At 42.7% G+C, this 13,014-nt stretch overlaps 1 protein-coding gene across 1 annotated transcript in view; it reads right to left on the bottom strand.

Moving 5' to 3' along the window:
- The window catches only part of Pik3r1 (phosphoinositide-3-kinase regulatory subunit 1), an 85,893-nt gene that overhangs the window by 29,608 nt on the left and 43,271 nt on the right, over positions 1 to 13,014 (bottom strand). The gene's annotated exons all lie outside the window — the stretch shown is intronic.

The following is a 13,014-nucleotide window of genomic DNA, read 5'->3' as shown; positions in this document are numbered from 1 at the left end:
GAGTGTTTTGCTGGTATATATGTATGTGATGTATCTGTACCACTTGTGTGTCTGGCACTTGTAGAGGAAAGAAAATTGCACCAGATTCCCTGGACCTGGAATTATAGTTGCTCGTGAGTTCAGTGGATTCAGGAACTTAACCTGAATCCTCTATAAGAGCAGCAAGTGCTCTTAACCACTGAACTATCTCTCCAGTCCCAAGAAATACAATACTTTGATAAACGGTATCTTCATAAGTTATGTATATGTTTTGCCAAATGTAATATACAAAATATCTAATACCACGACAATCACAATTACTTCCTGACAATATATTGACCATATTTCTCAATCAAAAAAGTGGGGGGTAAATGAAGCAAAAGTATTTTTCAAAACTGTGCCAGAAGAGGGAGCTAAATATTTCACCTCAAATTTCTCAAACTTCAAAATATAGGGTTGTGAATCTTAATGAAAACATCTCCAGGAGTAACTTGTCTTTCAAAAATCCAGTAATTTCAGGGGTTTATGATTCATAACCTGCATCTTATCTAGGACAGTTTGTATACTTCACTAAATGGCTATAATTAGGTTTCAGTGAGGTTTTAGTGGTATAATTATTATAAGATGTATATGATATTAAAAAATTCTAATTAAACCCTTGCAAGTACCAAGAATCAATGTAAAATAGTAACAGATTTATAATATAAAAGCAGTGTTATTAAATACTGACCTCAAAGGACTAAGTACAACTTAGGAAGTCATTTTGGAAACTCTAAAACCCCTTGTCCTAAGACCCCTGCAGATTTCAACATGCCCAGTATAGATGGACCCGTGGCACTTGTCATTTAACTATACTGACCTCAACAGCCACCAGAATGACAGAAGAGCTAAATTTTGAAGGAAAACTCTATCACAACACTATACAATGACACTTTCTGTGATGAGAGAAACATTTGTACTGGCTTGCTCTACAATAAAATGTAGCCACTGCAGTTGTGACCACAGTATTTAAGCCTGCAGTCTGAGAACCGGGGTGAAGGCAAATTCTGTTAATGAAAAGTTAAGGAACCCACGGACCTCAGAATGAAGACATCTTTGTTCAAAATAAGGCATCCATGGTTGTGCTGAGCAACCTACAAAGCTCTCCATCTGGCTTCCTGGGAGACTCTGCCTTATGACATCATTCCCCTAGCTTTTGGCAAGATAAAGGTAGAGTAGATATGGCCTTAATTCTCTAGACAGCTACTGTGTACAAGGCTGTGGGGTAGAGGACTTCATTTCTGGAACCAAGGTCTCTAAGAATAGGGGGGTAGTAATTGTTTTGAGTTAGTAGTAAGTTTGACTTTGTAGATGATTTCTATGAGAAACCAAGCAACGAGAGCAGTCAGTTTTAAATGTTCAGATGTGAAATGTTTTTGAAAAGTGCTTATAATATAAATATGTTTATTAAAAGTTTATAATCATTTTAACTAAAAGCATTGTAAAATTAAAAAAAAATTAAGCTGTGTGGAAGTGCAGGTTTCTAATCAAGCACGTGAGAGGCTACAGCAGGAAGATCACAAGTTAAAAGATAGCCCAGGCTACCCAGCAAGACGCTGGCTAGAATAGAAATGCAAGCAAATAAACACACACACACACACACCCAGCAGCAGCAGCAGCAGCAGCAAAGGGCACACCATTTCATTTCCTTTGATAAACTATAAACCACTTCCCTTGGCTCTCATGTTTGAGCTCACAACAGTATTCTCTCCCACAAAGACCTTCCCCGTTCTACACTGAACAAAACGAAGGTCATCCTGTCCCTGTATGTATGTACTAGAAGGGAAACTGGCAGTAGAGAAATGATGTTAAAAAAATGCTATCAATCAGGATTCAACACAGCGTTTTCCTGCTAAGGAACCTCAGCACAGCCCCAAATCCAAAAGTCCACAGCTAAGTAGTAAGTACGAATACCAACCCTGCACTCGTGCGACTAACTTCATCAAATCCACTTCCATAGATAACAAGCATTTTTATGGAGGAAAAAAAAAAAACAAAGCTGGCATTGAGATAGGAATTGCTTAATAAAGTTAATCTCTTTCCAAAATCTTATCAACGCGATCACTTAGGCAGGCAAATATGAAACCAAATTAAATGATAATTAAACATTTCATGTGATTGTGATTGAAATATGCACCCAACAGTTGCTGGTTCTACAAGTGCTGCACAGAGGCATTTCCATCCCGCTCTCTACTCCTGATGAGAAAAAAAGAAAAAAAAAAGAAGAGGAAAAAGCACAACTCTCTTGTTTTCCTGTCTTTCCCGCACTTCCTTGGCAAAGATGCTTTGTGTTTGTCTTTGGTTATCCTGAGCTACAAAATGTCTTTTGTTTCACTCGTCCCGACTTTTCTGCACATCACCATGGGGGTCCCCACGTATCTAGGGGAACACCGGCCTTTTCAAGTCACTGTACGCTTGTGTAGGATGCATGAGTTCTCTGGCTTGTACTGTGTGAACGTCCAGCTGAAGTTTTTTTTTTTAAGATGAAAGAAGCTTTATCGGCCAAAGGCGTGAAGCACAACAGCTGATCGCGCTTTGGCAAGAGAAACTTTAAAAGGCAACATTTACAAGGTAAGACAATGAATACGACAACAATTCCAGGATTTCCTATCCGTGAGTATAAGGTCTCTCACTCAATGTGCTTCCTCTCGGGACTATGTAGACCCAGGTAATAGAGCAAGTTGCTGTCACCCGCTGTAGACAGTGGGGTTATCACTAGAATTCTAAACTGTATTCCAAAACAAGTGTTACTTTCCTCGAGAATCCTAAACCCAACTATTCTCTAATTCCATTAAATACACTATGTCTATATATCTGTCATTAGATTTCATCATAAGAGATTGCAGCAGGAAGCAGCAATTACTGGGAATGACTAAGCTTGCTACGTTGTTGATTAGTCCACAATAAGAGGATCAAATCATAGTCTGAAAAAAAAATAATGGCACCAAATATTTGTTTTCAAAAAACTACAGAGCATACATACAGGTTGGGACTATCAAGCAAAACACAAATTAGCAGCACAAACTTCTAAATTTTACACATAATTCCATTTGGTGTAAAATTTCCAGGTATCTTTGACCTGGAACGGAATGCACTTAGATTTGGAAGCTCGCCGTAGTGCATTGTCTGAAGCATCTGGAAGCATCCATGGATTTTCTGACACATCCAAGCCCAGTGTCTCACTCAGCCAAATCATTTTTCATTGGAAGACGTCAACATTGTGCAAGGAAATAGAAACCAAGGAAAAACAGTCGAAAGGTCTGAGAAGGGAGAACCTAACCATGTATAATTTCTAAGGAAAGGCAGACTTGTCTGGCCAGCCTTCCTTCCCACTCACAAGAACTCTGCTGAACCAGAAAGCCCTAGGTCATAGAAGAAACCACTCATGCTACAACGGAGGCCACACTTTTGTTTGCTCTTTCTGCAGGCCCTGGTGACAACCAATCATACATAACAGAAGAGACTCCCTCTCCCAATTGAAGCCCTTCCCAAACTAAGTCGGGCAAGCCTCAACACTCCTGGGCACCAGTGGTGCGTGGGAGATAGGAGCGTTCTGTGCTCTCTGTGGTGCCAACACCGCTACTAAGTGCAAGCTGAAACCAACACACAGCTGCACCTTTTGGAGGCTTTCTTCATTTAAAAAAAAAATAAAAAGAAAGGAAAGAGAAAGACATTTTAAAGTTAGTGCCTGGCAGGACTGACTGGAAAGTTTAAGCAGAAACATCAAAACGGCAGAGACTGCCCAAGCCAAGTACTTCATTCCTAATGGAAGCAGCTTGGAAGTGTGTAAAAAAAAAACCTGCTCATTACCCCTCAAAATGTAACTCAAAATACACAGGAAAGAAAGGATATATGCAAATGGGGACCGATATTAAATCAAGATGTTAAACTGTCTACTGACTCGTTGAAACCGAGCTTTATTTCTGTCTGAGACAATCTTCTCTTGTGACTTCAAAAGAAAAAAAAAAGTAGTGGACACGAATCAAAGCTAGCCCAATTCTGTTCTTAAGCAAACTCTATAAGCACGTTCATACTGTATACGTAGAGCAGCTAATACCCTGGACTCCAAACTCGTTAAGCTCTGCGGGCTGCAAACCACATCAAAAGTTGGTGCGCTCTTTGGGCAAGACAGCGTTAAAAAACAAAAACAAAATAAAAGAGAAGAAACCGTGGGTTCGTTGATCTTGGCACACACTAGTTTCATCGGCAGGGTTTCCATGATTTAAAGCACAAAGAGACAGGGGTACCATCCTCATAGTACCCGTTACTGATGGTAGTCTTGGACAAGTTAATTAACTTGGACCTGAGTTTTTTCATGTGTAGCATGGGAGTAATTATATATGAGGTTAGTAAGGGTTGGAAACAACACAACCTCTGTCAGTGGACACAGTACTCAGAGTGGAGGAAGCATAATCGTTATTAATGTCGGAATTATTCAAGAAATCTTTACTATGATTAAAGATTTGAAAGATTTTGTTTTTATGTGCATCAATGTTTGTCTGCAAATGTGCGTGCCTGCTGTCACTTGTGTGCCTGGTGCTCAAGGAGGCCACAAGAGGGTTGTTGAGTCCCTTGGGACTCGAGTTATTGTTGGTTTGTAAGCCGCCACGTGACTCCAGGCACTGAACCCCAGTCCTCTGCGAGAGCAGCCATTATTCCAAACTACTGAGCAATCTCTCTAGCCCCATTAATAGATTTTTAAATAGTCATTCATGATGACAAAATTTAAGATGAGAACTATTTATGTATCATATTAAGACAGTTTTATTATTATTTCTTAAAAAATATTTTTCACAGCAGCTCAAAGGTGTCTTTATTATTCTTGAATTAAAGGCGAGGAAACAGAGAAAGCTTGAAGCATGTCTGACGGAGTAGACATTAACATTTTGCCTCTTGCTCTATAAATAATAGTTAGTATCTCTTTAGGAGTCAACTCAAATATTATATTTGACCATAATACTAATCTGTTTAAGTTATGTGACTTCAGTTCTCTGAATATGAAAGAAAAACTAAGTTGAAATGATTGTGTAATAAATTATACTAATCTCCCAGAAACAAGATGGGTTTGATTTTGGAGGAGAAGGAAGATAAAATTATAGGCAATGAGAAATGGGAATTGATAGGAAATAAATCTTCAGGCGTGACCACATGGTTTTCAGAGGTAACTACTAACATGGAATTTTTCAAAACTGCTCACAGATTTAAGCTGAAGTCTGCAAGTCCTTGTAGATCCCTACGCTCCTTAGTTCTTCAGATTTCCACGTTCACCTCCCCCATCTCTTCTGCTCCACAGGTCAGAGGGCAAGGGAAGACTCCACCCACTTCATTTTATTTCTACATAGCAGACTAGCATCAGCGACAAAGGTCCTCTGAAGCAAAAGCCGGCACACAGCGCTGTCTCTGATGGCCTCTGCTAAAGCCTTAAAGTGACTAGAATATTGAAGCACAAGGTTGCTCTTAATCTTCGACAGGCAGGCTAATTAATTGTGATCCTTATCACCTAAATTGGAATCTGATGTAAAGATGACAGCTTACAGCGCACAGCAAATTAAAATGCTGAGTAGGAGGTAAACAAGGAAGAGAGTGAGTGCACATATGTGCGCGCGCGTGCACACACACACACACACTTCCTACCTAGAAAATATTTATAGTTGAGTCCAAGGAATTTCAGAGGCCAGTAATTTATACGGAAGTTGGCCTTTGGGTCTGTTGGCTTGGAGAGATTTCATCTGAAGCCTGACTCAGATGCCCCATAAAGGAAAGAATAGGGAGGTAGGGATGGGGAGAAAAAAAATAACATTTCATGCACATGGACTTGGCTCTATGCTGAACAAGCACATTAAGGACACAGCTAGGGGTCGTGTCCACACACCATTGTACACACGTGCTCTTATTTATTTTTCACAGCAGCTCAAAGGTGTCTTAATTATTCTTGACTTAAAGGCAAGGAAACAGAGGTAGAGAAGTTAAGTCATTCGGTCAATGTCATAAACTCGTAAGTTGTGCACGTGTATTCAGCTTGGGCCAATTGTCTCTCCGTCAGTTTCTGGCTAGGGAAAGAAACTTATGATGTTTCCCCAAATTTCCTTTAAAGGTTCCCAAATTTCAGTAGTAACTGCTGTAACAGTGTCCTGTAACACATAAGACATGTGATATTCAATCCCATAAGGTGATGGCTGTAATATTTACTGGTGGGATCCAGTAAAGCCACCTTGACAGCAGAGCAGCATGAGTTTATGTGTATCCTCCCCAAGCTAGACAGTAAATGTATTCTCCTCCACTTCCACACTGTTTTGATCAACAACGTTATGCTCACTGAAGCAACAAGTGACCCCCTGTTCATAACAGTCGGAGATGGGGAATATAGCAGAACTACTTGGGGGGGGGTGATATGTATTTCTCCCACATCAATTCAATAATAAATTTCATAGTCGAACTTATAAAAACACGTTACAAATGCTACAGGGAAGCCCGATCATAAGCTGTAATTTGAGAAGACCCAAAGGTAATTAAGAGAAAATGGATGGGACAGTTACTTATTACAGTGACACCGGAAGCCGGATCTAGGCTGCCAACCACTGACCAAGTAGAAGCAGATGCTGGCTGGCCCAGGGAGGGCGGAGCTTGAGAAGAAAAACTGCCAAAGAGGCAAAGTGGTCCAGATGAACAGTACTGAGAGTTTTAAGAAAGCCTGGATGCAAGTCAGAGGCACAAAGGAATCACCAACTCCCATCCTAGGAACCCCAGGGAGCCAGGGCTTTTCTCTGATATCTAAAAATATACTGAAAACTTGATCGAATTGGTTAGGGAATGCCTAGCGATGTTCCGCCTAGACCCTGTAATTAATATTTTGTTGTAAATGTTATACATAAATATTTCGGTGCATCTCAATATAAGGGGCACAAATTAGTTGCCACGGGTTGTATGTGTTCCCCATAATTCATAGGATGAAGCCCTTTGAGGTACCAGCACACCCCCCCCAAAGTGATGATACTCAGAGCCAGGCTCTGGAAGGTTACTGAGTTTAGATAAGGTCATGGGGGTAGGTCCTTCAGGATGAAAGTAGTGCTCTCATTGCTTCCAGGAGAGGATAAATGGAAGGAGGCCAAATACAAGCCAGGAAGAGGCTCACTAGGTCTTCACCTAGTTCCCAGAATATATTAAAGTTCCATGGTAATCTGAGCTCATGTATCAGCAACCATATGTAAAACAAAACAAAAAGAATCCCTCTGTCTTGGAAAAGTCAGTAACGAATACAAACTCTCCCTGAAGTATCTAGTAAATACCTCTGTGTGTCAGACTGTGTCGGACAGTGATTTATGGGAGCGCTGGCCAAGCTTTCATAGCAATCATTTTTAAGCATGTGTGGTGGCGGGCCTGGGATTGTGCATTCCCCACAAGCTTGCATGTGGTACCCATGCTGCAGGATCTCAGACCACACTTTCAAAGAGCAGGACTTGAGGATGCGTGTGCCAACTGTAGAGAGAAGAGCATTCAAAGAGCCAGACTCTCTGGCTCCTGCTACTGAGAACCCTTGCTTCACAGGTAGGTTTTACCAGGGACCTCAGTGGCAAAGCCCCTCAGTTGTGTTGGGAAGATGGCGTGGACTGTGTGGATTGGATTTGATGTCCTACCTAACTCAACGTCAACAGAAACTAGGAGCAGAGAGTCGGGTTGTTTGGCTCCTCTGTGTACCCCTGTGTCCCTGCGTGAGGAAGGATGGCAGGAGTCACAGCTTGACTGAGGTCTCAAGCTAAGTTTCAGCCAAGGAAAAGGCTCCTTAGATTTGGTGCGTGGTTTGGAGAGGAGGCAGAGAGAAATGGGGCATTGGAGAAGCCATGGAGGCCATGACCACTGCTACCAATGGCTTCAAAGTATTAAAAAGTATTAAAAAGTTAGAACCTTGAAGAGCCCTGGGAGGTCCTATAGTTGTCCTCAATCTACAGACGAGGAAAGTAAGATTTAAAAAATAAAGCGATTGGCCCAAAGTTAGTACAACAGAAAGTTGCAAACCGACTTGAATGACTTCCAGCTTGCTTTCTTGGGAGGTCCGCTTGGTGCATTCTGGAGGTGACACAGCCAAGAGCAGGGCTGCAAAGAACTTTGCAGGCGACTGATGTAAATGACTCTGGCAACATTTGGAGGCCTTGGTGACAAGAAGCATGTTTGTTCAAACTGGGCTGGGGTTGGTGGGCCAGCTCTCACCACGGCTCCTGCTTTATCTGGTTTGAAATTTTGCCAACTCACTCAGCCAGGCTAAATATTTTCAGGACAGCATTTATTAAATATTTTTCTCATAAGGCTAAACTAAGCACATTCTTCCTTAAGAATGTCATTGGGTTTATTCAGCTAAAAATAACTGGCCAACTTATCATATTTGGCAAAATATGAAGGACTCTTTGTGAATCATCAGGTGGTGGAAAGGGCCAGTGAAAAATATAATGACCCAGGGACTAAGTAGATGGCTCTGTGGTTAAGAGCACTGGCTGCTCTTCCAGGACCCGGGGTTCAATTCCCAGCACCCGTATGACAGCGGACAATGGTTATAACTCCAGCCCCAGCAGATCCAATGTCTTCTTCTGGCCTTTGAAGGCAGATGTACTACACAGTCATTCACACAGGCAAAACACTCAACATATAAAATAAATAATAAAAATGAAATATATATATATATATATATATTGATTAGAATTTCAGAAGAGGAAGAACAAGAGAATGATGGGTTGCACATGGAATGGGGAAGCAAGATGAAAGACTCAAAAAACATTGAGTGGAAAATTCTCTATAAAATGGGAGAAAATAAGTTTGTAAGTCGGAGTTCTTCCTTAACAAAATCTTTTTTAAAAAATCACAGGCAGATAAACTATGCTACCGCCATATAATAAAGGCAAATGATCTTGAGATAAAAGGGAACAAATACAACTTTAAAGGCATGAAAGGTCATGGTTTGAAAGAAATCAAGCAATATGCCTTTACTACCTCTGTTACAGGCAATTAATTCTGGTGGGCTAATACATTTTCCTGCTTCAAAAGATGCCATGTTCATCAAATAAATGAACAAACATGTACCCACCTCTTCATTAACAAAGTGAGCGGACTTAGCTTGGTTATGATTTTGAGACTGCTGCGTGAGTCCGTTGAAGCCGAAGACGGAGAGTACCAATGCATTCTCTTAAAAGCATTCCTATTTGAAACTAGTACTATGCTGTGGGGAGTTATTTTTGTCAGGCTATCTTTTTTCTTTCTTAACAGCAACACCAGGAAGCACTGCAGATAGAATTGTAGCAAAAATATTAAGTATATATTGATTACATCTGACCTTGTTCCACCAACGAGTCTCAGAATAAGCTAACAAACAGGGAGGTGACATCTGAAGAGCGCGCATGTGGTAATAACCTGCTTGCAAGCCCGTGGGGGTGAAGTGGTCAAGTCAATACCAAGGCGCTAACTGCCAAACGAAGTGGAGTTAAAAGAAGCCGGACTCTGGGTAGGAGGCGACCAGTCGGGTTTTTTAATCAACACCTTCGCTCTTAGTGGAAATACGGTGCCCTGCCGACAGGACACAGCTGAAACTTCCTGGCTGCAAGTGGGAATGGTGGGGGAAATGTCGATTTTCTATAAATGGAAATACCTGGGATGTTGTTAATGAAAAAGCACCGTGACTAAGTCTGGTTGGGGGAGGGGGGAGAACACTGCTTGCACCGTGGCGAGCCCTTTCTGCCTTTAGCATCTCAGAGATAGACCCTTTCTACGCTCCGCTCCCCCTCGCCCCTCCCCCCCCCCAGCCACCAATTCTCTGTTGGGCCGAACAGGAAGTGATAGTGCCTGCACCATGGGAAGCAGTTTCGTACATTTTGTTCTATCAGATTAGCCTCGGTAACTTTATGAATTATGAGCTGTCAACTCCTTTTTCAACTGCTATAGAATAGGCTTCTTAGAAATTGTAGCTATAAATAAAGCAACAGATGTTTTCAATTGGCTCCAAGAGCGAGCACTTCGGCAACTTTGTTAAAGGGGAGCAGTTGAAAGAAATCACCCTACGGCTGCATTAGGGCTCCGCCTGTCGGTTGCTTCTGTAACAGCCTTCTACAGACACATTTTCATCCGCAGATTGTGTTTGAGGCCACTTACAAACTGTGGGATTCTAACAAAGAAACCAGGAAGGGGTTTAAAACAAACAAACAGCTGGACATGCTCAGCGACCTCTACTGATTTATTTGCTTGTTTGCTTTTATATGTATGTATGCTTAGATCCTTTTTCTGGGCACAACTGTCACTATATCCCAGAAAAAAATAAAATTAAATTAATCCAAAAAGACAAGAGGTGAAGAATTAGTTCAGTGGTTTCCTGGTTTTTCTGTGAGCAGGGAGTCTGGTAACTTCGGACTAAACATTCAGGGTTAGTGTTCTCAGGCATCTGTACTGGCCTGCCCTTGCGGTCCTGACAGGATACGTCCTCAGTCGCAGCCACTAAGAGCAGCTCCTGTGCACATTCGCTATGTTCCCTTTTAAAGGTGGGTTTTGCCCACTTCCCTCTCTCTCTCTCTCTCTCCCTCTCTCTTTCTCTTCTGCCACTCTTGTCCCTAGGGACCTGTCTCTGCCCCTTTCTCTGCCCTTCTCTCCCCTCTTCCAATAAACCTCCCATGTGAACCTTGTTGCGTGGTGTGACTTCTCTTCGTGGTGGTTTTAAATAAATTGCAGTATTCACTATCTCTGAGCCACATTTATGCAGCTGAGAGAAATGACCAAGGATTAATCTGATTGGCCATATTAAACAGCTTAATCCTAGGGTCTGGGGAGGCAACCACATAGCTAAATACAAAATCATTAAATGTGCATGTGTCCTGTACATGAATCACTTTAAAAAGTAACTCTGTGCTCTCAGCAGCCATGCTACTGCAACCCAAGAACAATGTGAGGTGCCCGTGGGACAGCTGGTGTTAACACCACGTGCAGGTTACTGCAAATGTGTGTGTGTGTGTGCATGCACACAACATTACAAAGTGCGGGAGGGGGCAGCGATGACTGCCATATCATCATACAATACCCTGTCATCCTGAGCCCAGGGTACGGGGCTTAATGGGGTGCCTGCAAATTAGGTACATATTTTCACTTTGCCAGAAATAGCAAAGAGACTCAAGAATTCTGGTGACTTCCAAACATAGACACATGGAAGGCCAGTGTGTAAGTCATGACTGCTACAAACCAGACTGCGACAGCAGTGGACTCGGTGGGGAGGGAAGAACGTGGATCTGAGACTATCAAAAAGCCAGCCAGTGAGGGAAGAAGAGGGCCAGTCTCTGACCTGGAAACCACACTACACACTCAGGGTACTTCCTGGAGCCATGACGGCAACCTGGAAAAGCTCATCGGTCTCATCTGGTGCTTAGGACAGAGACTCAGAGAGATGGGTGTGGGCATCAAGAGCCCCTGACGTGTGCTTGGTACAGCAGAGGATACAGCACCAAGAGCATGTGTCTTTCCAAGTTACCTTTGGTTTCCTTCTCTTGCCCTCACTTCTCTATGCTTCCAGGTTGTTTATCAAAGAATCTCCTTTGATGGTTTTGGATTTCTGAGCAATGCATGCAGAGCACTGCTGGGCTCTGAGAGAAAAGGAGTCGGGAGGACGAGTCTGCCTGGGAACTACAGTCAGTGACAGGACAGGCAGAGGTGGTGACTCTGAGTCTGCCAGCGGGGACTTGCCATTCAGTTGTTTAATTCTTCAGAAAAATCATACGTTCTGTAAAATGTGGTAATGGAAAATAATCCCACACCACACAAGAGCAGAAACAATACACTAAGCCCGGGGCAACTGAACTCTGGGCACGAAGATGACAACAGTTATGGCCGACACTGTGCTACGGTTAACATGTGCTATGTTCTGCGCTCCTGTGCTTGAGTGGTTCTTACTGAAATTTCCAAATACAATCTCCCACCACACTGTGAGCAAGCTCTATACTCCCCATCTTTATGGGGGAGGGGGCGGTGGTCAGTCTCATATAGCTGAATCCATCAGAGCCAGCCTCCCATTCAAGGGACTCCCCATGGGCCTTCAAAAACGGACAGCCCAGAGCCAGATGGCAAAGTTAGAAATGGTGCTTGGGAAACTGAGAACTACCTGACTGGTTCGGCTCCCTACAGAACACATTCTTCTTTCCCTAAGAGTCCACACAACACATAGCAAATCGGATTGTTAGCTACCCACTGGCAACAGGACCCAGCATGGTGACAGTCACCTCTCCTCACACCTGAAAATCACAATACGACAACAGCCTGTGGGCACAGTTCTGTCCCTTCCCAACTGACCATTCACTTTGGAAGGGAAGAGACAGATCTGAAAAGAAATCAAATGGAATACATGACACCCGTCACCATGCAGACGTCAGACTAGCGCTCTAAGGAATCGCAGGGCCCTGAAAAAGGGGCCCTGAATGGAGGCAGGTATGGAATTAAGTTTTGCAGCAGCTACATTAACTTTTTATTTACTCCTATAAATGTAAAATATGATCACTTCAACTGTAACAGATCAAAGAATTAAGCGAGAATTCTACAGGCTAACGTTTCTACCCACGCCATACTTGAACAAGCTCAGGATAGAGCCAGCAGCTCAGTGCGGTGGTGACATGAGGAAGGGAGACCCTGGAGTGGGCAGCAGGGCTTTTCAAAGAGTCATCCAGTCTTCCTCAGTGTGGCTTTGGTTATCTGGGGGATGTATCCATTTAAAAACCAAAATTATTAAGACAAGCAAATGAGGAACTATACCGCAGTATATTATGGGAGGGTCAAATAGGAAGGTGTACTTTTACTGATAGCACTGAACCACTCAAAATGAATCAGCCCTCCTGGGGAAGCATTTGGGCTGAGCTGAGTGGGAGCTGGGAGCACCCACAGCATTTGACACAAGCAAAGAAGCTGCTGCAATATGAAGTCAGCTGTCCCAGAGTTTGTCACGGCGTCCGGCGTGAGGTCAGGACATCAGCAGGGCTGATATACATA

Source organism: Arvicola amphibius, chromosome 3 (genome assembly GCF_903992535.2).
Source record: "Arvicola amphibius chromosome 3, mArvAmp1.2, whole genome shotgun sequence".
NCBI lineage: Eukaryota > Metazoa > Chordata > Mammalia > Rodentia > Cricetidae > Arvicola > Arvicola amphibius.
The sequence above is the reverse complement of the archived record's forward strand: the minus strand, read 5'-3'. Positions and strand labels throughout refer to the sequence as shown.